General features: G+C 40.1%; 1 protein-coding gene and 1 long non-coding RNA gene across 6 annotated transcripts in view; one reads left to right on the top strand and one right to left on the bottom strand.

Annotated features, from left to right (window-relative positions):
- LOC129475066 (uncharacterized) overlaps positions 1 to 4,729 on the bottom strand; it is a 36,002-nt gene extending 31,273 nt beyond the window's left edge. The window contains exons 1-2 of the long non-coding RNA XR_008654746.2: positions 3,951 to 4,729; positions 2,468 to 2,571 (exon numbers count right to left, since the gene is read on the bottom strand). This is a non-coding gene — a long non-coding RNA (uncharacterized lncRNA). The remainder of the gene's footprint in view (positions 1 to 2,467; positions 2,572 to 3,950) is intronic.
- ARHGAP6 (Rho GTPase activating protein 6) overlaps positions 1 to 25,163 on the top strand; it is a 523,176-nt gene that overhangs the window by 430,874 nt on the left and 67,139 nt on the right. The gene's annotated exons all lie outside the window — the stretch shown is intronic.

The raw sequence follows: 25,163 nt of genomic DNA, 5'->3' as shown, positions 1-25,163 counted from the left end.
TTATATCATGAAATACCGTATTTTTTCACCAGGTAGTGACCATTTGTTATCACTAATAGTCCACACAACATGGTTTTCATTGAAGGGATAAAATGGTCTGTGATATGACCTCATCAAGTTAGAGAAAACATAACTACGTTTGAAACATATACTATTCTCTCAACAAATAGTTCAGCAGTTCCTATTTCCTAAAATGTTGTATGTTAATATTGAGAAAGATGTAAAAAAATGAATACACAATCTCTTCCATATTCCTGTGACATGAGCAAATGCACGAATAAAAAACAGTAATACAAAACTTGTGTTACTGCTATGGAAGGGCAACTCACTCGGACATGTAGCCAAAAATGGAGACTGATGTCGACTTAGTTGGCACAAGATTTCAATCGGTCAAAAAAAAAAAAAAATAGAAAAAGATTTTAAAAGCATTTGGAGGGAAGAGCATGAGGAAAGCATGGGAGTAACAGTGAGTTCCTTCAGGGAAGGCTGTCAATCTGGAGAGTTGTTGGGAGGAAAGACAGAGGGTGGCAAAACAAGCCTAAGAGGGGGTCATATAAAGGGGAGAGCCTCTGAATATCTAAGAACTGAGACATGGGCACCACTGACAGGCTGGGAAGAGGGAAGGGCTAGGAAGCATTTTAGAAAGGGGAGGGTTTTAGGAAGATAGTATTGCCGATCAATGAAGGGAAGGATGGCTCAGAAGAGAAAACTCAGAAAAGAGTTTAATAATACAAGCAAGGAAGAATGAGGTCTTGAACTAGGGCAGCCTCAGTGGGGATTTAAAGAAAGAAATTAAAGGACCATTACAGCGGTAAAACTTGCCTCATGATAACTGCATGGGAAGGATAATGGACTCAGAGGAGTCCAAGATGATACCAAAGTTCCTACCCTAAGGGGTAACATGTAGCATTAACACTGACAGGATAACTTTTCTAGTTTAATGTTCATACCAATTAATAAATGGTTTCTGAGGAACATTATAGCAACATGTTCTTTTCTCGTGACTTCTATATAAATAACTGTTTGTGTATAGATCATCCTTAAGTTGCTTGAAAATTTTGTTTTCAAACTCTTTTCCCAGTTTATTTAACACATCTCAGTTAGTGTAGAGGAGTGACATATGAACATGTCTTTTCACAAGGTTATTAAAAAGAATACTTCCCAAAAGAAAATTACATTGTTTCCTAAATAATATACATCTACATGAAGAAGAGGTCATTGTCCAATAACGATTAGCTAACGTGCTATATGACAGCAGATAATTCACAATTCACAAAGTGTTAATAATCTGCTGGCTTTCCCATTCTGTTATATATCTGAACCATCTCTTATGATTATAAATTTTCATGTAAAACCATTACTAGTCACTAATAATTTTGAAAGTGAATATGCCATAAAACACTCCTACATTCCAGCAGGAAATAAAAGAGATACTCACTCAGTAGTTAACACTTGCCTACTTCCTATTTAACTAAAACTGTTTAAACAAGACAAGTAAAAAAGACATCCAGAAAGGATTTATGGACTTCCTTCCTTCCACTAAAGATCTGTCGCTGATCTCCTAAAAACTGAATACGAAGTCTTCATTAATGTATTCATAAAGTATCAATTTTATACACAAGATTTATATTTCTAGGTAAAATTTCCAACTTACCTTTTCCTGTTCTAAATAACTCCCACAAAGCTCTTCATGAATCCTAAAGATACATTTACCAATTATGTTAAATCTGGAACAATACATTCAAAGTGAAAACGGTAAGTAATTTAAAATGTATAACCGAAAGGTCTTTCCACTTGGAACCAACCCAAATGTCCATCAATGATAGACTGGATTAAGAAAATGTGGCATATATACGCCATGGAATACTATGCAGCCAAAAAAATGATGGGTTCATGTCTTCTGTAGGGACATGGATGAAGCTGGAAACCATCATTCTCAACAAACTATTGCAAGGACAGAAAACCAAACACCGCATGTTCTCACTCATAGGTGGGAACTGAACAATGAGAACACTTGGACACAGGAAGGGGAACATCACACACCGGAGCCTGTCATGGGATGAGGGGATGGGGAAGGGATAGGATTAGGAGATATACCTAATGTAAACGACAAGTTAACGGGTGCAGCACACTAACATGGCACATGGATACCTATGTAACAAACCTGCACTTTGTGCACATATACCCTAGAACTTAAAGTATAATTTAAAAAAAGAAACTCTCAGGGGGTCAACTAAATTTTATAAAAATGAATTTGTTGTTTGGTAAAAAAAGTAAAAACTATAAATTTATTGAATCCTAGAAGTCAGTTAAAGGATACCTGTAAGGCTCTGTGGAACAAATATTAATAAAGTCAAACTGATAAAAAAAAGTCTTTCCATACATTCAGAAATAAGCAGACTATCTTCTATTTTTATTCACCAGTTGTATTTTATAGGAATGTATTGTGTTACCAAATAGAACAGACCTTTGTGAATTGCTCATGTGGCGGCTCAGTCTCTTTCACAGTTCCTTTCCCATCTTGTTGCCACCTCTTTTGTTGCTCTTGAAATATTCTCTAGAAGCACAAAACTAAAAAGTGATTAAAATCGGGTAAATTTTAATACTTACAAAATGTAATTCTGCATTAGCTTTAAATGGATACTCTTTAAATCAATACTTCTGAACACTTTCTTTTAGACAACATTTATGACCAATTTTAAACAATTGTGTTCACCACTCATATGCTAAAACAACATAATCTTTTTCATCAGTCATGGAGTAAAGAATTTTCTTTCTTGTACATATTCAACATGTATGTCCTAATTCTTGATTTCAAATGAAGAGTATTTGATGACCCTTCCTATAATTTGTTGACCACAGATAGGTAAGATCTATATAGAAATTAACTAAGAAACATTCTTTTTTACTAAGATTTTAAACACTTGGTCATTTCGATATGCACATAGATGAACCTTCCAATAATGATTGCCTTTCTGCACCTTGACCTAATCTCCAACAACAGTGTTCTCCTCTCCTCTACGTGGCACTCACTTATACAGTCATCCCCTAGATTTTATCATTCCCAATGACTGCAACATCTCCCTTAATATTAATAATAGCAATGATAGCAACGATAAAGAGCAACCATAGCAACGATAAAGAGCAACCATGGGTGAGAGCACATCCTGAAAAATTTAAATAAACCCATTACATAAGAACCCTTTAATCCTTCAAACAACTCTGAGGTGGGTACTCTTACCATGTCTCCTTTCATAGATAGATAAGGCAACTGGGGCACAGAGATAAATAATTTGGCCATGTTTCCAAGCTAGCAATAGTCAAACTGGAGTTGGATCCCAAGCAATGTGGCTGCAGAGTCCCAGCCCCTGACCACTCCACTCAGCTATTTCTCCATCTTCCCAACATACACAGCCACTACCTCCCTGTCACTGTAGGTCACTCACTTCAGTACTACAGCTCAGGAATCTGTAGGGACCCAACACCCAATGGATGGAGCACTTTTCACTGCCCAATGCCCCACCCCCATGTGCTCAAGTAACTCAATCCCAGCCGAAATTCCACAGCCAGTCATCATAACCACCCCCCCAACATATATGCCCTGCCCAACTCTCCCTCTATCAATGTGCTTGGCTACACCCCAACCCAGGAAATTCCAACCCTAAAGTTACTCTTGTACAAATATGCCATCTGGGCTGACTTTAACTTCTTAATCCCTACGACACTGACCTCAGTTGGACCCCTAATGCTGTGTGGCAATTATATTCCCCTAGTCCATGAGTCCACTAACGGGCCCCCTCTCTGGGCTCATGCTCTCTTCCTTCTTTGCTGGATTTCTGCATGAACTATTGCTACCTGAGACATTGATACAATAGGTTAATCATAAAGCTAAGCCTGATACCAACAATTAGTTCTTCTCCTTCTTCTCTCTTCTTCATCTTTCTGCTCACCTGTGATGTATTCTTCAAGGACATTCAGCTCCTTCTTCTTTCTTCTTCATCTTTCTGCTCACCTGTGATGTATTCTTCAAGGACATTCAGCAACTTCAGAGAACGTCCATAACTACGTTTCTGCCTGTAACACATAATAAGTAACACGGTCATATGTCATAGAGAGATGAAAAATTAATCCTATTCAAACCAAAACTGACTTCACATAATTTATACTATAAAGTAGCAAGGGAGTAATAGCAGCTGAAATCTTCTTTTTGGGAAAAGGTGAAATGAGTTACTCTCATTCTGAAAGGATCCCTTCCTAACTGACTACTAGAGCAGCTGTCTTACATTCTTTACCTGCTGAAGACAAAGGAGGGTTTACTGCACTATAAATTTCCCAGAAACAGTCATTTTCTCTAAAAGCAGTTTACTTTTCATCTCCTCAAACTAAATAACATATGGGTTCTCATAAGTAGGTTCAAGAATATCATAGCCATTCATCCTGTAAGAGTTCCCAAAAGAAATACTTAACTATTTCTCCACTTTGGCACACCAATGATTTTCTAAAAGGAATAGTGAAAACAATTTAACTAAAATAGATAACCTATTTATAACATAAGGTTGTCCCTTTCTACATAACTTAATATTGTTAAGGATCTACAGACTAAACGTTGAAGACATTTATCTTATATTGCCACTGCCGTATTTCTAGAAATTGATAAAAATTAATTTTACAGGAAGACTATTTTTATCTGGAAGGCAAAAAGAGGTCATCTTCATTGGCTTTCTAGATAATATACTTCAATTCTGTTAAACTTAGATTATAAAACAAAGAAACTTACCTGCTTTGGGAACAATCAAGTAAACATATTGTTCACTACAGACACCAATATCTACAAGATAGTTTTTGAAATTATTTGCACCAACAAATACAAAGAAATGATAGAAATATCATTATTCAAAAAAGCCAACAATCATACATTTTTAGTTGTATTGTTCTCAAAATACGTTTAATTTTGTTCTTTTTTTCGTTGCAAGCTTTTGCAATCCTTTCAATCCTTTTTCTCTTTGCAGCAAGACCCTTTTTAATGTCAGCTAGATAGTAAATGAAAATGCATTAAAAGTTAACGTTGAAAAGTAGTTTATTTGCAGATATTGAAATCAATATGGGACATGATGGTTCAGCAATATCAGAAGGATATTTAAAATGCAAAATGGAAAGATCATTTCAAAAAAGTAAAAGATTTACTCACTCATTTTCTGTAAAACCTTTCGGGTATTAATAATAGTTTTCCAATTCCAATTGGTATAATAGCAAATCACTTAATTGACAGATGATGAAAAAAGCAAATAATTAAAACAGTTTCTATTTTTTAAATGTGCAGAAAGGGTAACAAACATAGACTTTAATTTCTACATTCATAAAATGTCCAACAGTTCAAAGGACATGTTTCCATGAAATACTGTCACAACTCATTAAGTAAAGCACATAAAAGTAAGACCATCAAAAGGGTAGACATAACTTAATACACAATAAGGAAAGTATTTTTAAGCAATCTAGAGATTGATGCTATTAACTGTATTTTAATAAAAGAAGCAATGTCCATGGGTATAAAAATTTAGGTTTAAGTAGATAAAGAAATACACTTAAAAACACGTTTGAAATATTTTCTGGGAGCTTTTAATATGACATTTTTATCAACAGTGCTGTGTTTCTGAAAACTGTATTACTGCAAGGAATGCTTTCCTAAACATAGTTTCACATCAGAGATCTACTGTCAGTTGCTAAGAATAGTTTTTAGCAGTCATAAAAGATCTGCACCATAATACAAATATTTTTTACATACAGTATCCATCTATAATGGTCGATGTATTAGGCAGCTCACAAAACCAGCACTTTGTCACCACCAAGCAGAGCAAAGCTTTCCAAATATACTGCTTGTATGAATTACTGCTATAGAAGAGCTGAAAACTAAAGTAAGTTTTTTAAAAATAAGAGTATTGTCTCCATCGTCTCTACAGAAATTTTCTCAAACTTTTTTGAATAAATGGTCCTATAACAGTCAGTACAACTAATATTTCACATGGCAATATAAAATTTATAAGTTTTTGGATCCAATTAATTACATGTTTCTCACTGGGTAGAAAAGTTGTCTTTACTTTTCTACTACACAGTTTATTACTGGAATAATAATAGAAAATAATCATTTTAGAGAATTCATTTTTTTCTGGTACTTTAAAGAAAACAAAATCAGAAAGCTGTGACAATAGAATAGCTAAATTAGGAACATGAAAAATTCATATTAAAAATTCTGAGTACATACGGACAGGAAGAGGGGAAGAACAGACAACTGGGCCTACTTAAGGGTGGATGGTAGGAGGAGGGTGAGGATCGAAAACCACCCATCAGGTACTATGCTATAACCTAGATCACAAAATAAAAAATAACAAAATAACAAAAGTATCTGCATACCAAACCCCTGTGACACGCAATTTATCTATATAACAAACCTACACATGTACCCCCAAACCTAAAATAAAAGCTAAAAAAACTGATATATGATTCATGTGTGTACACTAAAAGGAACGAATAGAGCTATTTCTCCTCCAGTGTCCTCTAATATCCCCCAATTAAATTTCCACGTGTTTGAAAGAAAAGCCATCCCTCTCGCTTCCCCATTATTAGAAGCATTCACACATTCCATATCAACAATCAAAAAGGTTAGTAATAAAAATTTATCAGATTATGTTAAATGCTATATATGAGAAGAAGGCATTTAAGACAGTCTTGTCCACTAATTCGTACAGCCTATTGTAACTGTTGTATGATTGAAAACAATTTTCATAAACTACAAATAGCTCCTAAAACATACCTGCAATATCTTCTAGCTTCTGGATATCAACCCTGTAAAAAAAAAAGTTACATCAGGGAAATTTATAGCACTAAATGCACACAGGAGAAAGCGAGAAAGATCTAATATCAACACCCTAACATCACAATTAAAAGAACTAGAGAAGCAAGAGCAAACAAATTCAAAAGCTAGCAGAAGACAAGAAATAACTAAGATCAGAGCAGAACTGAAGGAGATAGAGACATGAAAAACTCTTCAAAAAATCAATGAATCCAGGAGTTGGTTTTTTGAAAAGATTAACAAAATAGCCTGCTAGCCAGACTATTAAAGAAGAAAAGAGACAAGAATCAAATAGACACAATAAAAAATGATAAAGGGGATATCACCGCTGATGCCACAGAAATACAAACTACTATCAGAGAATACTATAAACACCTCCACACAAATAAACTAGAAAATCTAGAAGAAATGGATAAATTCCTGGACACATACACCCTCCCAAGACTAAACTAGGAAGAAGTCTAATCCCCGAATAGACGAATAACAAGTTCTGAAATTGAGGCAGTAATTAATAGCCTACCAACGAAAAAAATCCTAGGATCAGACGGATTCACATCTGAATTCTACCAGAGGTACAAAGAGGAGCTGGTACCATTCCTTCTGAAACTATTCCAAACAACAGAAAAAGAGGGACTCCTCCCTAACTCATTTTATGAGTACAGCATCATCCTGATACCAAAACCTGGCAGAGACACAAGAAAAAAAGAAAATTTCACACCAATATCCCTGATTAACATTAATGTGAAAATCATCAGTAAAATACTGGTAAACTGAATCCGGTAGCATATCAAAAATCATATCCACCATGATCAAGTCGGCTTCATCCCTGGGATGCAAGGCTGGTTCAACATACACAAATCAATAAACGTAATCCATCACATAAACAGAACCAATGACAAAAACCACATGATTATCTCAATAGATGCAGAAAAAGGCCTTTGATAAAATTCAACATCCCTTCATGCTAAAAACTCTCAATAAACTAGGTATTGATGGAACGTATCTCAAAATAATAAGAGCTATTTATGACAAACCCACAGCCAATATCATACTGAATGGGCAAAAGCTGAAAACATTCCCTTTGAAAACCAGCAAACGACAAGGATGCCCTCTCTCACCACTCCTATTCAACATAGTATTGGAAGTTCTGGCCAAGGCAATCAGGCAAGAGAAAGAAATAAAAGAGTATTCAAATAGGAAGGAAGAGAGGAAGTCAAATTGTCTCTGTTTGCAGATGACATGATTGTATATTTAGAAAACCCCATCATCTCAGCCCAAAATCTCCTTAAGCTGATAAGCAACTTCAGCAAAGTCTCAGGATACAAAATCAATGTGCAGAAATCACAAGCATTCTTACACACCAATAATAGAGAGCCAAATCATGAGTGAACTCTCATTCACAATTGCTACAAAGGGAATAAAATACCAAGGAATACAACTTATAAGGGGCGTGAAGGCCTCTTCAAGAAGAGCTACAAACCACTGCTCAAGGAAATAAGAGAGGACACAAATGGAAAAACATTCCATGCTCATGGTTACAAAGAATCAATATTGTGAAAATGGCCGTACTGCCCAAAGTAATTTACAGATTCAATGCTATCCTCATCAAGCTACCATTGACTTGCTTCACAGAATTAGAAAAAACTACTTTGAATTTCATATGGAACCATAAAAGAGCCTGTATAGCCAAGACAATCCTAAGCAAAAAGAAAAAAGCTGGAGGCATCACGCTACCTGACTTCAAACTCTATTACAAGGCTACAGTAACCAAAGCAGTGTGGTACTAGTACCAAAACAGATATATAGACCAATAGAACAGAACAGAGGCCTCAGAAATAATGCCACACATGTACAACCATCTGATCTTTGACAAACCTGATAAAAACAAGCAATGAGGAAAAGATTCCCCATTTAATAAATGGTGTTGGGAAAACTGGCTAGCCGTATGCAGAAAACTGAAACTGGATGCCTTCCTTACACCTTATACAATAATTAACTCAAGATGAATTAAAGACTTAAATGTAAGACCTAAAACCTTAAAAACCCTAGAAGAAAACCTAGGCAATACCATTCAGGACATAGGCATGGGCAAGGACTTCATGACTAAAACACCAAAAGCAATGGCAACAAAAGCCAAAATTGACCAGTGGGATCTAATTAAACTAAACAGCTTCTACACAGCAAAAGAAACTGTCATCAGAGTGAACAGGTAACCTACAGAATAGGAGAAAATTTTTGCAATCTATCCATCTGACAAAGGGCTAATATCCAGAATCTACAAGGAACTGAAACAAATTTACATGAAAAATGACAACCCCATCAAAAAGTGGGTGAAGGATATGAACAGACACTTCTCAAAAGAAGAAATTTATGCGGCCAACAAACATATGAAAAAAAGCTTGTCATCACTGGTCATTAGAGAAATGCAAATCAAAACCACAATGAGATACCATTTCATGCCAGTTAGAATACTGATCATTAAAAAGTCAGGAAACAACAGATGCTGGAGAGGATGTGGAGAAATAGGAATGCTTTTACACTGTTGGTGGAAGTGTAAATTAGTTCAACCATTGTGGAAGACAGTGTGGTGATTCCTCAAGGATCTAGAATCAGAAATACCATTTGACCCAGCAATCCCATTACTGGATATATACCCAAAGGATTATACATCATTCTACTATAAAGACACATGCACACATATGTTTATTGCAGCACTATTCACAATAGCTTGCAACCAACCCAAATGCCCGTCAATGATAGACTGGATAAAGAAAATGTGGCACATCATATACATCATGGAATACTATGCAGCCATTAAAAAGGATGAGTTCATGTCCTTTGCAGGGACATGGATGAAGCTGGAAACCATCATTCTCAGCAAACTAACACAGGAACAGAAAACCAAACACTGCATGTTCTCACTCATAAGTGGGAGTTGAACAACGAGAACACATGGACACAGGGAGGGGAACATCATACACTGGGGCCTGTCGGGGGTGGAGGGCTAGGGGAGGGATAGCATTAGGAGAAATACCTAATGTAGATGATGGGTTGATGGGTGCAGCAAACCACCATGACACATGTATACCTATGTAACAAACCTGCACGTTCTGCACATGTATCCCAGAACTTAAAGTATAATAAGAAAAAAGTTACATCAAAATTTTAACATAATGCTACATAAAATGCCATGTTTGTTTAAGAAACGTCTTATGTGAAATGGTGAAATGTTCTGCATAGAACAGTGATTATATGATCCAAAGCTGACTTCTCTGCCTCCCAGATTCAAGCAATTCTCATGCCTCAGCCTCCTGAATAGTTGGGATTACAAGCACATGCCACCACGCCTGGCTAATATTTGTATTTTTGGTGAGACAGGGTTTCACCATATTCGCCAGGCTGGTCTCAAACTCCTGACCTCAAGTGATTTACCCACCTCGGCCTCCCAAAGTGCTAGGATTACAGGCGTGAGCCACCATGCTTGGCTCCAAAGCTGATTTTTCTTAGAAGTCATTATCTGACAGGCAAAACTGACGTAAACAATTTACCCCTTGTCTTCCGCATCGATTTCAGCAAAGTGGTCTCTTTTCCACTGCTCATCAATTGCTGGAGTCTTTCCTGCATTAAAATAGAAAAGACGCACTTTTTTTTTTTTAAAGAGGAAGACGGTGTTGTGGACATGTTTTTGTGGAGAAATGTACTATTTGTGGACTCTTTTGGCTCTCTGCCCATTAAAGCTTTAAAGCAGCGCTATACATGGAATCACTGGGACCCTGACCATTTTACAGAGGCATTTTTGCAAGCCCTTTGCGGTTCAAGTCCCAGTAAACAAGGCACTACGTGTCAGATCCCTTGGACGTCAGGACCGCACCCATCGAGAAGAGCTGCTCTAAGAGTATGTGTAACCCTGGTATGATGGAGAACCTCCCATGGGAAACCTAAGGCTCTTGAGCCTGCTTTGAAAAGCTTGGGCATCTTAGCAGGTGCAAGGTGAACTCCAAAGCAACGTAGGGGCTGGGGGCCTCGGGCTGACTGTGTGCCACCTGTGTGCCCCCTGCGCAGAGAGCAGACAGACCGTCCCCTTGGGCGTGCACCTTCTTCCGGCTCCCCTGGACTGTTTTTACCTCCATGCTCCATTTCCTGGGTGGCCGTAACCTGAACCTCCACTGGGTGAGGACTTCGCAGGCTTCTCGATGAGCTTCCTGCCCACGGGCTCCATGGCTGGCTGTCCTCGGATGTTAGAGGTGACTCCTGAACCTTGTGAGTGCAAAGATACAGTAAGGAAACGGGGTGTGTGAAAGGAGAGCCATCAGGATGGCGGGTTCAAGAAGGGTGGGGCTGGCCCACCCCGAGTCTCCTGTGGGAGCAGGAGGGATCGCGGAGAAGATGCCAGCATCCCCTCCTGTCCGGGCCCGTACAGCCTGTCCCTGGGGCTGGCTGCAGAGCTCGCAGCTGCCACGCACACCTGAATTCCGTGGCCTCTGGGGGATCCTCGCGGAGCCATTGGGACAGAGCTCGGCCCTGTCCCTGGGTCCCCCAGCGACCCCGCGTGGCCAGAAGGGCTGTGGGGTGACAGAGGATCTCCCCAGCTATCTCAATGGGAGTAACCCGGTGTGCACCTGTTTCGGACAATCAAGGGTGGGCACTGCTACTCGCCCGCCTGGATGCCCAGGGGACCTCCAGTGACCCCCCCCAAGTGTCCTGTCCTGCTGGGCAGCCAGGCAGGAGGGACCCACACCGACTCCCCAACCCCTGCACATATGCACAGGCCCCTGGGGCTGCTCCTGGGCCCTGGAAGCCACCTGGGCAGCTCCAGCTCTCGCCCCTGGCCCACCCCGGCCTGCCCTCAGGGCCTTGCCGTGACTCAGGCCCCAGACAACGACGCTGGGGCCATTTCCTCACAGGTCAGCCCAGGGCAGCCCGGTGCTTCACACGGTCATCCCCAAGGGGCCTCATGCCCGCCTTCCCCACCTCCCCACCGTGGGCACAACACCTGAGGGACCCCCCACGTTGCTGCCTCAGCAGACCTGCAGACGCTGGTGCCACAAGGCTCCTCTGAGGGCCTGGCTCCTCCGTTCTCTTGAGAGCAGCCAGCCTGCCTGCCCGCACTCCTCGCTGATTGGTCGACTCAGTGCACATGTGGGTGGTGGGCCACTGGGGCCACGCCCCCTGTAGGCATGCCCTCCCCCTCAGGGACCGCCCATGGTAGCTGTGGACTCAGGGAGAGGGTGGCTTTCTGAGGCCTCTGTCCCCACAATATTCCAGCTCCTCATCCTGGCAAAGGAAGCAAGGACCCAGGAGTGGGGAGTGCCAGGGGACCCTGCCCTAAGGAATGGAGGCCAAGTGAACGGGGCCTAGGACCTTGCCCCCAGGCTCGTTCCAGCCACCCCCGACCCTTTGGGTGCAATGGCCATCACCCTGCGGGTGGAGCCCAGGCTCCCTCCCATGCCCTGTGTGCTTCCAACACGCCCAACTGCATCCTTTTTATCAATGGATTGTGCTTTTATGTTTTATCTAACAAAATTGAAGTTGCCTTTGGAGGGTAAAAATATATATATGTATATGCACACACACACGTGTGTGTGTGTGTGTGTGTGTACATAAGCAAAGGTTTTCCTTTTATATTCATAGATTAAATTGCAGAAGTATAATGGCATACCTTTTATATTCATAGATATAATTTATATCCTTTTATATTCCTTTGTATTTCCTTTTACATTCATAGATAAATTGCAGAAGCATAATGGCATAAAATGGGCATATTTAAGCCTTTGAGTACTTGAGTTAGAGAATATTCCTAAGGCAAGAATTAAGATGTATTCGTGCATCATTTCTCTTTATAATTCTGTTGTCAAGTATTATAGAAATATTTATCAGTTTCATTTTTATCACCAGGAATGATTTTAACCAAAAGCTTTCAAAAACCCTTTAATTTTGACCCAGCAAAATCAACATTTATTTATGTATTTGTTTATATAAGTTTAAGGGCTACGAGGGCAATTTTGGTACATGGATCTATTGTGTAGTGGCGATGTCTGGGCTTTTAGTGTTCCCATCACCTGAATAATGTACATTGTATCCTTTAAGTAATTTCTCAACACTCTCCCACCCTTCTGAGTTTCCAGTGTCTATCTTTCCACTCTCTATGTTCCTGTGTACACATTGCTCCGTTCCAAGTGAGAACATGCAATATTTGTCTGTGTTTTACTTGTTTCACTTAAAATAGTGGTCTATAGTTACATTCGTGGTGCTGCAAAAGACATGATTTCATTCTTTTTCATAGCTGAATACTATTCCATTTTACATATAAACCACATTTTCTTTATCCACTTATCCATTGTTGGGCACCTGAGTGTTGATTCCATCTCTTTGCTATTGTGAGTGGTGCTGTGAACATATGAGTTCTGGTGTCTTTTTGATGTAATGATTTATTTTCCTTTGGGTGGATACCCAGTGGTGGGATTCGTGGATTGAACAGAGTGACATATGCTGGGGAAAAACATTTAGTCTATAGCAGGGAGTCAACAATTTTCTTAGATAAAACATAAAAGCACAATCCATTGATAAAAAGGATGCAGCTGGGCGTGTTGGAAGCACACAGGGCATGGGAGGGAGCCTGGGCCCCACCCACAGGGTGATGGCCATTGCACCCAAAGGGGCGGAGGTGGCTGGAATGAGCCCAGGGGTGAGGTCCTAGGCCCCATCCACTTGGCCTTCATTCCTCAGGACAAGATTCCCAGCACTCCCCATTCCCGGGTCCTTGCTTCCTTTGCCAGGATGAGGAGCTGGAATATTGTGGGGACAGAGGCCTCAGAGAGCCACCCTTGCTCCCTGGGTCCACAGCTACCATGGGCGGTCCCTGAGGGGGAGGGCATGCCTGCAGGGGATGTGGCCCCACATGGCCCCACTACCTGCATGCACACTGAGCCGACCAATCAGCGAGGAGCACAGGCGGGCGGGCTGGCTGCTCTTGCAAGAACCCAGGACTCAGGCCCTCAGAGGAGCCTCGTGGTGTTGGCATCTACAGGTCCTATATATATATTTTTTATTTAATCTTTATTTTATATATATATATATATATGTATTCTCAAAGTATGTAATTTTGTGGCTGAATTTAATTTTCTTTTTGTGCATAGAAACCTATAGACAATCATAATGCAGGGACATTTTATTAGCATGACCTAACCTTTGAAATCTTGTCTAGGTGAGTCATGAATTTAGTTCATTATCAGTTAATTCTCTCCTAGTTGGGAAATGTTCATGCAGACACACATGGAACTCAATTAGACTGGGTCAGTGTGATATTTGCAGGGGCTCTAGTGATGTGTGAAACACACAGGGAGACTGAGATCTAAGTTTATGATCTTCAGTGTCAATAGGAGAGAAGAAAAGGACTTCTGAATAACATCACCATCAATTGCCTCACAAAATCTCTGAAAGCAGTGCTCTAGGAGTTACAGTGATTGTGTCAGGAGCTACAGTTCTGGGGGCAATTGAGAAGGAACCCCTTTCTCTGTATAGGCTGCAGAGTTCCTGAAACTTCTCCCCAATTAGAAACATACAAAATTATTAGCCCTACTTACCAGTGCCATATGACCTGCGACTACTCAGAGTAAAGGGCTGATTAGTTAAAGAAAATATGTCTAGAAAGAAACCAAAGAACATTACCCTCAGAAGGCAACTTCAGGAATCCAACTATAACATTTCTGGGTAGATTAATATGTAATACATATATAGTCTAATATTCTAATAATATAGTAAAGCTGATGAGGTTTAGAACAAATTAGGAGACACATTCTGTGTCAGATGCCAACTGCCTCTGCAATTTTGGGCAAGGTAATTAACTACCTGGAGTTTCTGCTAAATTGAGGTTGGCAGGGGCACTGGGTTGATTAATTTGATCTTGAAAGCACCATGAGGTCATGGACTATCTTATCTTTATTAGGGAGCTATTTCTTATAAGACTCCTTTACTAAGTTAAAGGTGTTTTCCTTCCTCTACCATATACAATTTTTAAAAACTGTTCTCAGCCAGGCGAGGTGGCTCATGCCTGTAATCCCAGCACTTTGGGAGGCCAAGGTGGGTGGATCACGGGTCAGGAGTTCGAGATCAGCCTGGCCAATATGGTGAAACCTGATCTCTACTAAAAATACAAAAATTAGCCACTTGTGGTGGCGGGCGCCTGTAGTCCCAGCTACTCGTGAGGCTGAGGCAGAAGAATAGCTTGAACCCAGGAGGCGGAGGTTGCAGTGAGCCGAGATTGCGCCACTGCAGTCCAGCCTGGGCGACAGAGCGAGACTCTGTCTCAAAACAACAACAACAACAAAACTGTTTTCATACGCCAGGCGCGGTGGCCTACGCCTGTAATCCCAGCACTTTGGGAGACCAAGGACGGCGGATCACGAGGTCAGGAGATGGAGACCATCCTGGCTAACACGGTGAAACCCCATCTCTACTAAAAATACAAAAAATTAGCCAGGTGTGGTGGTGGGCGCCTGTAGTCCCAGCTACTCAGGAGGCTGAGGCAGGAGAATGGCGTGAACCAAGGAGGCAGAGCTTGCAGTGAGCCGAGATTACACCACTGCACTCCAGCCTGGGCGACAGAGTGAGACTCCATCTCAAAAAAAAAAAAAAAAAAAAAGCTGTTCTCATAATTTATCTCTATTTCTGTTTTGTATTTCAGTGAATGACACTTAATTCATCGAGATTTTTTAAAGAGCATTGCTGAGCTCTCATAAGATGAGGCTTGTTGTATCATTTATAAAATATTTACAGCATCTCAGAGAGCTCTGAATAATAAATGACTTCCATTCAAATAATAGACTTTTAACATTTTCAAACTCGGCTTTTCAGTAGATATCAAGGCTCTCAATCTCATTCCATTTGTGAGTCTACTTTAAAATACCTTTAATGAAATGTGTAACTTAATAGTTCTATTGATAGAAATATAATTTTTCTCTATATATGTTTTGTTTTGTTTTTCATAACAATAGTAGCAAAAGATACACACCAAAATCAATTTTCTAGATTAATGTTGGAATCTCCTGGTTTCACTTTTGAAAAGCCACTCCTAGTCTAAAATGCATTATTACATTGTTTGTAATGATATTTAAAACCTGGAGGAACATAAACTCCACAATAACTGTCTCATTTTTAAATTTGACCCATCTTCGGTTTGTGGAACTTGTCTGAAACTGCACAGCTGTTTTTATTTATAGTCTAACTGGGGAATTTCATTTGTGAAAGATGCTATAACAAAATAAATGTCCCTGTGTCCATTGCATCCTGTGGCATTCTAAGCCAACAAAATGTCAAGAGATACCGTTCAAATCCTTTCAGCTACAAGGAGGCTGAATTATCATTCTTTTCAAGTTCTTGTTTTTGAAGGACTATTATAGCAGAAGTTCACAGCAAAAGAATTGCATTAATTTATGTACCATGCTTACTATTTTTAACTTAGAAAAAAAAAGTCAGACTCCTCTTTGGACCTCAATACTGACAACTTTCATCAGTAATAATAGGCTGTACTGTTATTCTGTACTACCTTTATTCAGCAGGAATAACAGGCTGTACTGACGGATGTAATACAGTGATGCAAGGACTCCAGTAAACTGTCAGGCAGTGAAGAGGTATGCTTCAGGAGTGTCACAAAAGTGGTGATGGATTTGCAGAGAACAGAGCCACCCATTTATCTGCCTGCCTTTGCTTAATGTATGTTGCTCAAACGCCTCTATCAAAATACTGCCCCAAATACAAAACTATACTATTGGACTGCCCTTCCTTTATAACTTTGAGGGATGATCATTGCCACTTGCTAATTGCCAAGCTCTCTTATAAAGTACATATTCATTTTATTTCCCTGCATGCAACTATATGATGTATAGTTGTTTCCAAGAAATGTTGACTAAAAGGTACTGAGAGATTCTTGTCATTTTTTCTTCAAAAAAAGTCAAGTGGTTTCCTGCTCATTCTTTCCACTTAAGTTGGCCATAGAAATCCCAGCGGTGACCTTCAGGTTGTCAAAGGCCTTTCTTCTTGTTGCTGTAAGGTTGGCCTGCTGATAGTAACAGATACACCCCACTCACAATTATTTCAGGATCAAGTAGATCCATTGGCCATGGAGTGATGGTCTTTTCAAGTAAGGCTATTCTGAGAGGTAATAAAATATTCATACCTTTAATTTCTCTTTTGTACTTGCTTGTTTTAAAATACAGTTCTGTACGTAAATATTTTTGACAAGATGAGCAATAGATCTATTTTTTCACATTATAAAACAAAATTATTATAAAGATAAGTCAAAAATGACTAAGTAGAACATTCTATTTGGTTATTAATTTTCACTGGACTTTCAAAACATTTTTCTGTATAACATATTCATATATTTTGAATTCAGCAATGCAGTCAGATGTTTCATGTAAGTGGCTGGGCACAGTGGCTCACACCTGTAATCCCAGCCATTTGGGAGGCTGAGACAGACAGATCATTCGAGGCCAGGAGTTTGAGACCAGCCTGGCCAACATGGTGAAACCCCATCTCTCCCAAAAACGCAGAAAAAATTAGCCAGGCATGGTGGCACACACCTGTAATCCCAGATACTCGGGTGGCTGAGGCACAAGAATCACTTGAACCCAGGAGGCAGAGGTTGCAGTGAGCCGAGATCATGCCACTGCACTCCAGCCTGGGCAACAGAGTGAGACTCTGTCTCAAATAAAATAAAATATGTAAGTGTAACATCTAAGATTAAACAAAATCTTATGTGGTGATTATCTGAATTATTTCTTTTTTCTTTGCTTTTATTCTACATGGGTATTACTTCACTTGTTTTAAAGAGTTGTGTGTTCATATTAAAGTCTCCCTTTTCTACATAGTTGGTCTTCCCTTCTTCCCTCAACATTTTAAAAAAATTCTACAAAATCTACACAACCAACATTCTTCCTTTCAAGCTACATTATTAATTTCTCCCCAACAGAATTACAGTTTTTCAGCCGCTGGGAAATGGAACCAAATGATGTTTAATTCTCCCAGCAGTGAGGTGAGGAAACATGCACAGAGCATTTCTGCCCAGGGAGCTCCCCCAACGCTGGCATCCAGTATGGTTTTGGGGCATGTAGTCATGGCAGACTGTCTACATGACTGAACTTAGTTGCCAGCCCCTCCAGAGGTCAAGACTGATACAGGTGGCCCAAAGCTCCCACTATAAATCACATTGTTAGCATTAACTATCTAGCATAACTCAAAGCTCCAGGTAAACAAAGACATTATGATCAGGCAGGATATTCCAAGGGCTTAGAGGTTATCTCCTGGAAGGCTGTCAAAGAGCAGATGTTCTTTGGAAAGTGCAGGGTTTGGACAGCACAGATCTGCTGAGCTAACCTACTACTGCACTCTTATTCAGTTCTTATTCTGAATTCTCTCTCTCTCTTCCTAAAATGTTCAGATCCTTACGGATGGATGGGAAAATATGGGAAACACAGCACTCACTGTAAACACACCATGCCTAGAATTCGGCTCCTCTTCAATAACCCAGGCTTTTGAACTGGGTCAAAGTCACTATTCCAGGATGACTTTTTTCCTTAGAATAAATTCCTCCTAAGTGGCTCCTCCTCCCCATCTAGGTAACAAGGCTCCTGGATGACCCATGGCATCTACGGGGCACACCAGAGTCTGAATCACAGCTTATTTTCTGGATTGCCCTTGGACTCAGCAGGATGATTCCACATCTTCCAAGTTCTAGATATCCTGGTATCGCAATATTTTTTATCCCTGTTTCTTAATGAAAGGGTAAATGGAGGTAGAGGTGTTTCTCAACAACCTGCAACAACACATTTTTCTTTCAATTATTCAGTACTTAATTGGAAATCAAAGCCCTTTTCTAATGTATCAATAACATTGGGAATTGATGACTATTGTGTAGTTGTACTTAATCTACACCATGCTAATTCCTAACATGGGCTATGGAGGCAGCAGAGTGGCAGGTGACAACATATGCACTTCTCTCCCCCTCTGCCCAAAGCTCCTGGTAACTGTCAAATGAGCAGAGGACAGGGGAAACAATAGGAATATTTTAAAACTGTGGTTTTCAGGATGGGAATGTATTAATATCATACAACCTAATTGTTTCCTTACTTTGTCTATATTGTTGAATATTGCCTGAGCTTCAGAGTTGTCAGAGCAAACCCCAAAGATGAGGAGCCAGCCACCAGGTAAAAAGCAAAACAAACAGCCTGTTTCTCAATGACTAGGATTTTTAGTTCAATTACATTTCCTTGCCATCTAAATAGCCAGATGCAATGACCCATAGATAGAGCCAGTGTATAAAATAGTTCAACCTAACATAATAATGTCTAAAGAGGTTAGTAATTGTTCTACTCAATTTGTTTCAGCCATTCTATTGGAATTCCTATTAATTGGATTTCATGGTAAATATATGGAATGTCATATAATGAAACAAACAACCTATTTAGAGCACACCAAGTTTCATGGACAACAAGTAACAAATCACTTTTTAAAATTCAGTACCAACCAGGCCAGGTGTGGTGACTCACACCTGTAATCCTAACACTTTGGAGGCTGAGGTGGGAGGACTGCTTGAGGCCAGGAGTTCAAGACCAACCTGGCCAACATAGTGAGACCCCCATGTCTAAAAAAAAAAAAGAAAAAAATGAATAACAACGTGTACAGTGAGATCAAAGAACACTAGCTACCATCTACCCTTGGTCTAATACTCTTAAATCCTTGAGAAGGCTGGCATACATGGAGTCTCTCCAGCAAGACATTTGAGGCAGAAAACTGGAATAGGAGCAGGCAATGTGTCATTTCATCATCTGAAATGGGGACTTTATTAACTCTCCTGAGTTTAAAGTCAAGAAAGATGGTATTTTTCAGGACTGTTTAATTAAATGTCATTCTGTTTATCAAAACAGAGAAATCTGGCAGGCATTTCTAACCATATGGGATTTTTGGAAATACATGAGAAACATGTGATTATGGGTTTAGCTGAATATTATTTAAAATGTATGCAAAATCCTGAGAGGGCTTTTGAACTAAGTTCCTAAAATCATCCTCTGATGCATCCTATTTGATATGCTGCTGTGTGCATAAAATCATTCCAATAGAATGAGAGCCTCAATAAAACCTCAATAAAAGCAGAGCCTCAATAAAACCAGCCCCTTTTAATGAGCTGCTTCTTGTAATTATAATTATCCATAATCATTTATTTTGACTGTAAGTAATATAACAAGGCAAAACCTATAATTTTCTAAAGTAATATAATCAATATAAAAACAAAGGTGTTTCATACTACTTATGGAAGATAAATGTATCCTGCAAGCTGAATGTTGGCAGATCAGCTTGTGCTCTTCTAAATCAACTAAATATCATCAGTGCCTTTGATTACAGCCTCGTGCCCAGTGCTTTAAAAATCAAAGTTTGCTTTTGAGGAATGTAATTTAAAAACTGCTGATCATCGAAGTCTTGGGAGGTCAAGGACACTCTTATTTCCTTTATACTTACAAGTTTAATTTGATGTTTTCCAAAATAGACTTGGATATAAATTTCACATCAATATGCTAAGCAGAGCCCCATGCAGAATATTTCTGAGTGGGATTTATTGAATATAAGATTATTTTTATGACTGGGACATTACAGATGCAATCATCAATGAATAAAAAATAAATTTAAACAACTTTCTCTAGCATCAAGTTGAAACTCAAGTCTCAATAGAGCAAGTTTCAGGAAGAGGTGGGATTTCAGATAACACGGAGAACAGCAGCTCAGATCCTTTTCATAAAGGGGGATTCCCTCTTGACATGAAGCCAGCAACTCACTCTGCATGCAGAACATGCAACATATTTCCATGCCGGGGAGAGAAGGATGTGACCTCATTCATTCACTCATTCAGTCATTCCCTTATTCGTCTATCTAAGCTGTCAATACTCCTAGTATGTGTTGGGCATTGTACTACATGCTAAGTATATAGAATCTCTTTTCTAAACTCAAAAAGTTGTAAGTAGGTGGTAGTAGTGGTCAGGGTAAAATACATTTGTGAAAGGAAGAAACTACAATGACAAGTCCTATAATAGAAGGCAAGTGATGTAGGATCCATAAGGAAGAAGGACAAATTATTTATAGTATAGATAGGGAAGACTTTACAACAGGAGAAATTATCTGAGATTAGTTTGAAAGGATAAGAACAAAAGGGTACTCCCGTAGAAAACTGGGACAAAAAGTAGAAAAATGGGGCACTGTAGTCTGGGAATCATAAAAGGTGGGGTATACTTGGAAAGGATAAACTTTTTGTAGAACTATAAGAGATTTCAGGGTCTGCGTGAGTTATGGTTTCAGGAGATAACGTTGAAGATATTTGGGTACAATATATTGAGGTATATTATAAGCCAAGAGAGAATATAGGTTTTATTTTTGCAGGTCAGTGGTTCTCAATTGGGGGCAACTTTGTTCCCCCTCCCTGGGATATTTGGCAAGGTCTATATTTTGCTGTTACAACTGGAGAGGGGGGCAAGCTACTGGCATCTGGTGGGTGGAGACCAGGGATCCACTATGCATCCTACACTGTACAGGACAGTCCCCACGGCAAAGACTCTGCCCCAAATGTTGACAGTGCTAGGGTGAGCAACCTTGCTCTAGATAATGGAGAGTAACTGAAAGATTTTACATATGGGAAAGAAGTAAAGAGGTACTTTCTAGGAAGGTGATGCAACACCTTCTAGGAGGTTTGCCACATCACGATGGTCATCAAAATGCTGGGTGTCAATAAGAGAAACAATATTCGCCTGCAGGGAGAAAGATCAACTAACTTCTTGAGCATCTACTCTGTGCTGGACATTCAATGTGTTATACCAATCTCCCCATGATATTGGCAACTGCTACTTTCTGCAGCAATGGGGACTACCAGACGAAACAGGATGAGACTAGAGGCTGGGAGACCATATAGATCAATGTTCACTCTCACAGGGAAACAGTGGAGGTCTGGACTGTAGCAGTGTCCATGGAGATGGAGATGTGAGAGCAAAGAGGAAGGTCAAATCAAAAGGAGTTTTTTACCAATTAAATGTGAGAAGGGTTTAACCACCAAATGGAAGGTTTACAGAATGACTTTGAGGTGGCTGGTTCAGAAGACTAAGTAGGTAGCTGGAGAGACTGCAAAAGGAAGTCTCAGAGGACAGGTACAGGGCTACCCACACTTGTGACCTTTGGGGTGCCCATGGGAGGTTCAGATATAGATGCCTGGTAAGCAAAGGGGAAAATAAGTCTCCAGTTGTAAAGAGACCTCAAACAGAGTGTGTTTAAGAGTTTGCAACATCACGATGATCATCAAAACACTGGGTGTCATTAAGAGAACAGTATTTGCCTGCAGGGAGAAAGATCAACTAATTTATTGAGCATCTACTCTGTGCTGGACAGTCAATATGTTATCATCTCAGTCTCCCCATGATATTGGCAAGGAGACTGAATGCAGACAGGCCCAGGAAGGTGCTCAAAGTCAGGCAGCCAGTCAGAGGCAGAGCCAAGCTTGGAATAGTGTCTCACCAAAACCAATCCCCATCCATTCATTCTTTCAATATTATTTATAAAGTGAATTGCTGCGTGCAGAAGAGAAGCCACAGAACAGGTTGAGAAAGAAGACCCTGAGATAAGAAAAGAAAAAGTGAACGATGTCATCAAGTCCAAAGGAAGGAAGAGCTTCAAGTAATAGTTTTGGTTATCAATTGTAAAAAGATTCAGAGTCAGACCAGAGGATGTTTCTGCCATAAATTGCTATCCAAATGATATCAAGTCATGCACACACACACAGAGTTTATATCAGAGTTAGAATGTGTACACTGCAATAGACACTGAGCATCATCAGGGTCTTGCTGGAGTGCAAGGAGCAAAAAAACAGACCATAATTTGTAGAAAATACTTAGAGTTTGAGGAAGTAGAGCCAGGAAGAACAGAAGGAAGGTAGGGTGGTTGCTAAAGGGAAGATATTTTACAGATGAAGATGCAGATTTGAGCGTAGATGTAGGCTGAAGGACTTGAGTGGAAACACCAAAGTTTGAGTATGTAGGAGTGAGGGTCTAAATGAGAGAATAAAGGAGTTTGGCCTTGGTGTGGAGAAGGGTCCACTGTTTCTTTAAAATAGTGGTCTTCAATCTTGTTGGGCCAGTAGGCTCTCTTGAGAACCTCGTGAAAGTTTTAGATGTCGCCCCAGAAAAACCTCTGTAAACATTTACAAAACTGGGTATGATCTTAGGGAGTTCTTGCTAAAATCTGCTAAGCTTAAAATTTAACAGGCTCTCCTTGAGAGTGAAGAGGTGCTATTAATGTTATTATAGAGGACAACAGGCTCCATCTGAGCTCCAAGCAATCCCAGACTGGTGAATTGGAAGTGGCTGGAGAATGTGATGAGCTGGATTTCCTCTGTGCCGGCATTGATTATTGAGGCGTGACTGAATCACAGTAAGAGTTCCCCTGAAAAGAGCAGTTTGAGTTTGTTAGGAAAATGGCACTCTGGAAATCGATTTCTTTCAAACAATTCGACCCTGTAAAATCCTTGCAATATTCTTGTGTAAACCCAGGATTATGTGGATGACCTCTGAAAGCCATTGATGTGGAAATTCCTAATTTAGAAAAGGTATCAGAAATGTTTCTGGAAATTTTTACACCTAGAAGAGCAATTTGGTATATCCCGGGGGAAGTATCCAGAGTGAGGAAATCAACAGAAGCCCAAAGTTTTGCATTCTATTTGTTGGGTAAAAATGTATTGATTGCTAGCCACATGACAAGACCTGTTCCAAGTGCTTTATGAACGAATTCATTAAATCCTCATCACAAGCCTACTAGGTAGATACAGTTATTATCCTCCATTTTACAGAGAGGGCAATGGAGGCACAGTGAGATAGCAGGGTTGATCTTGGTTTGGGTCAGGGAGTAGATTTGGAACAAGGCTGTCTGTTTCCAGAGTCTGACCTCCCAATTTTACTCTATATTGAGAAAGTTTACATATTATAATGTGTTCACACATTCACTCAGTCAATTTTTTTTTTTTTTTTTTTTGAGACGGAGTCTTGCTCTGTCACCCAGGCCGGAGTACAGTGGAACAATCTTGGCTCACTGCAACCTCTGCTTCCTGTGATTCTCCTGCCTCAGCCTCCCGAGTAGCTGGGATTAAAGGCGCCCAATATCACACCCAGCAAATTTTTGTATTTTTCGTAGAACTGGGGTTTCACCAGGTTGGCCAGGCTTGTCTCGAACTCCTGACCTCAAATGACCTGCCCGCCTGGGCCTCCCAAAGTGCTGGGATTACAGGTGTGAACCACCATGCCCACCCAATTCTTCTTATAAGCTTTCAAATATCATATTTGTTTAAACACCTGTGTTCTTTAGTGTTGTAAAGGTAACTATCCATCCTCTGACAGGGACTGTAGATGGGAGGAAATGCATCCAGGAATCTAATTTATCACACCAGGGTCCTATGGATAGATTTAGGGTTATGGGAACAGTACCACATCACCGGTTATAGATTTTGAGAGCCTTCAATGAGCCACCTCTGAAGCCTTTTTTAAAGATGGCTGGACATGCTTAGGCAGAGGGTCTCTGATTTGTGTGCTAAAGCTCCTTCAAATGAAGAAGTTTCAAGTGAACAGAAATTCTCAGGTGTTAAATGCTACTACAACTCCGGAAAGACTGCCAACTCCTGCCAGGTGACCAGAAACTCAGTCAACTTCTCTGCTAACTGACCTCCAAGCAACTTTACCCATAATAGCTAAGAATACCAGCCAATACTTGCTGAGTATTTCCTGTGGACCAGGCTATACACACACACACACACACACACACACACACACACACACACACATCCAGATGCTCAGTTTGCACAGTGGTATGGTAGTGGAGGGTCATAAAAATAAGCATGCAAGTTGAAACCACCTGATATGGTTGGGCTATATTCCCCACCCAAATCTCGTATTGTAGTTCCCATAATCCCCATGTGTGGTGGGAGGGACCCAGTGGGAGTTAATTGAATTATGGGGGCAGTTACCTCCAAGCTGATATTCTCATGATAGTGAGTTCTCGCAAGATCTGATGGTTTTATAAGGGGGCTTTTCCCCCACTTCACTCTGCACTTCTCCTTGCTGATGCCATGTGAGGAAGGTAGTGTTTGCTTCCCCTTCTGCCATGATTGTAAGTTTCCTGAGGCCTCCCCAGCCATGTGGAACTGTGAGTCAATTGAACTTCTTTCTTTTATAAATTACTGAGTCTCGGGTATGTTCTTATAGCAGCATGAGAACGGAGTAATACAGAGGACCTGCTCTGA

Source organism: Symphalangus syndactylus, chromosome X, assembly GCF_028878055.3.
Source record: "Symphalangus syndactylus isolate Jambi chromosome X, NHGRI_mSymSyn1-v2.1_pri, whole genome shotgun sequence".
NCBI lineage: Eukaryota > Metazoa > Chordata > Mammalia > Primates > Hylobatidae > Symphalangus > Symphalangus syndactylus.
Note: the sequence above shows the minus strand (reverse complement) of the source record. Positions and strands in the feature narration are given on the sequence as shown.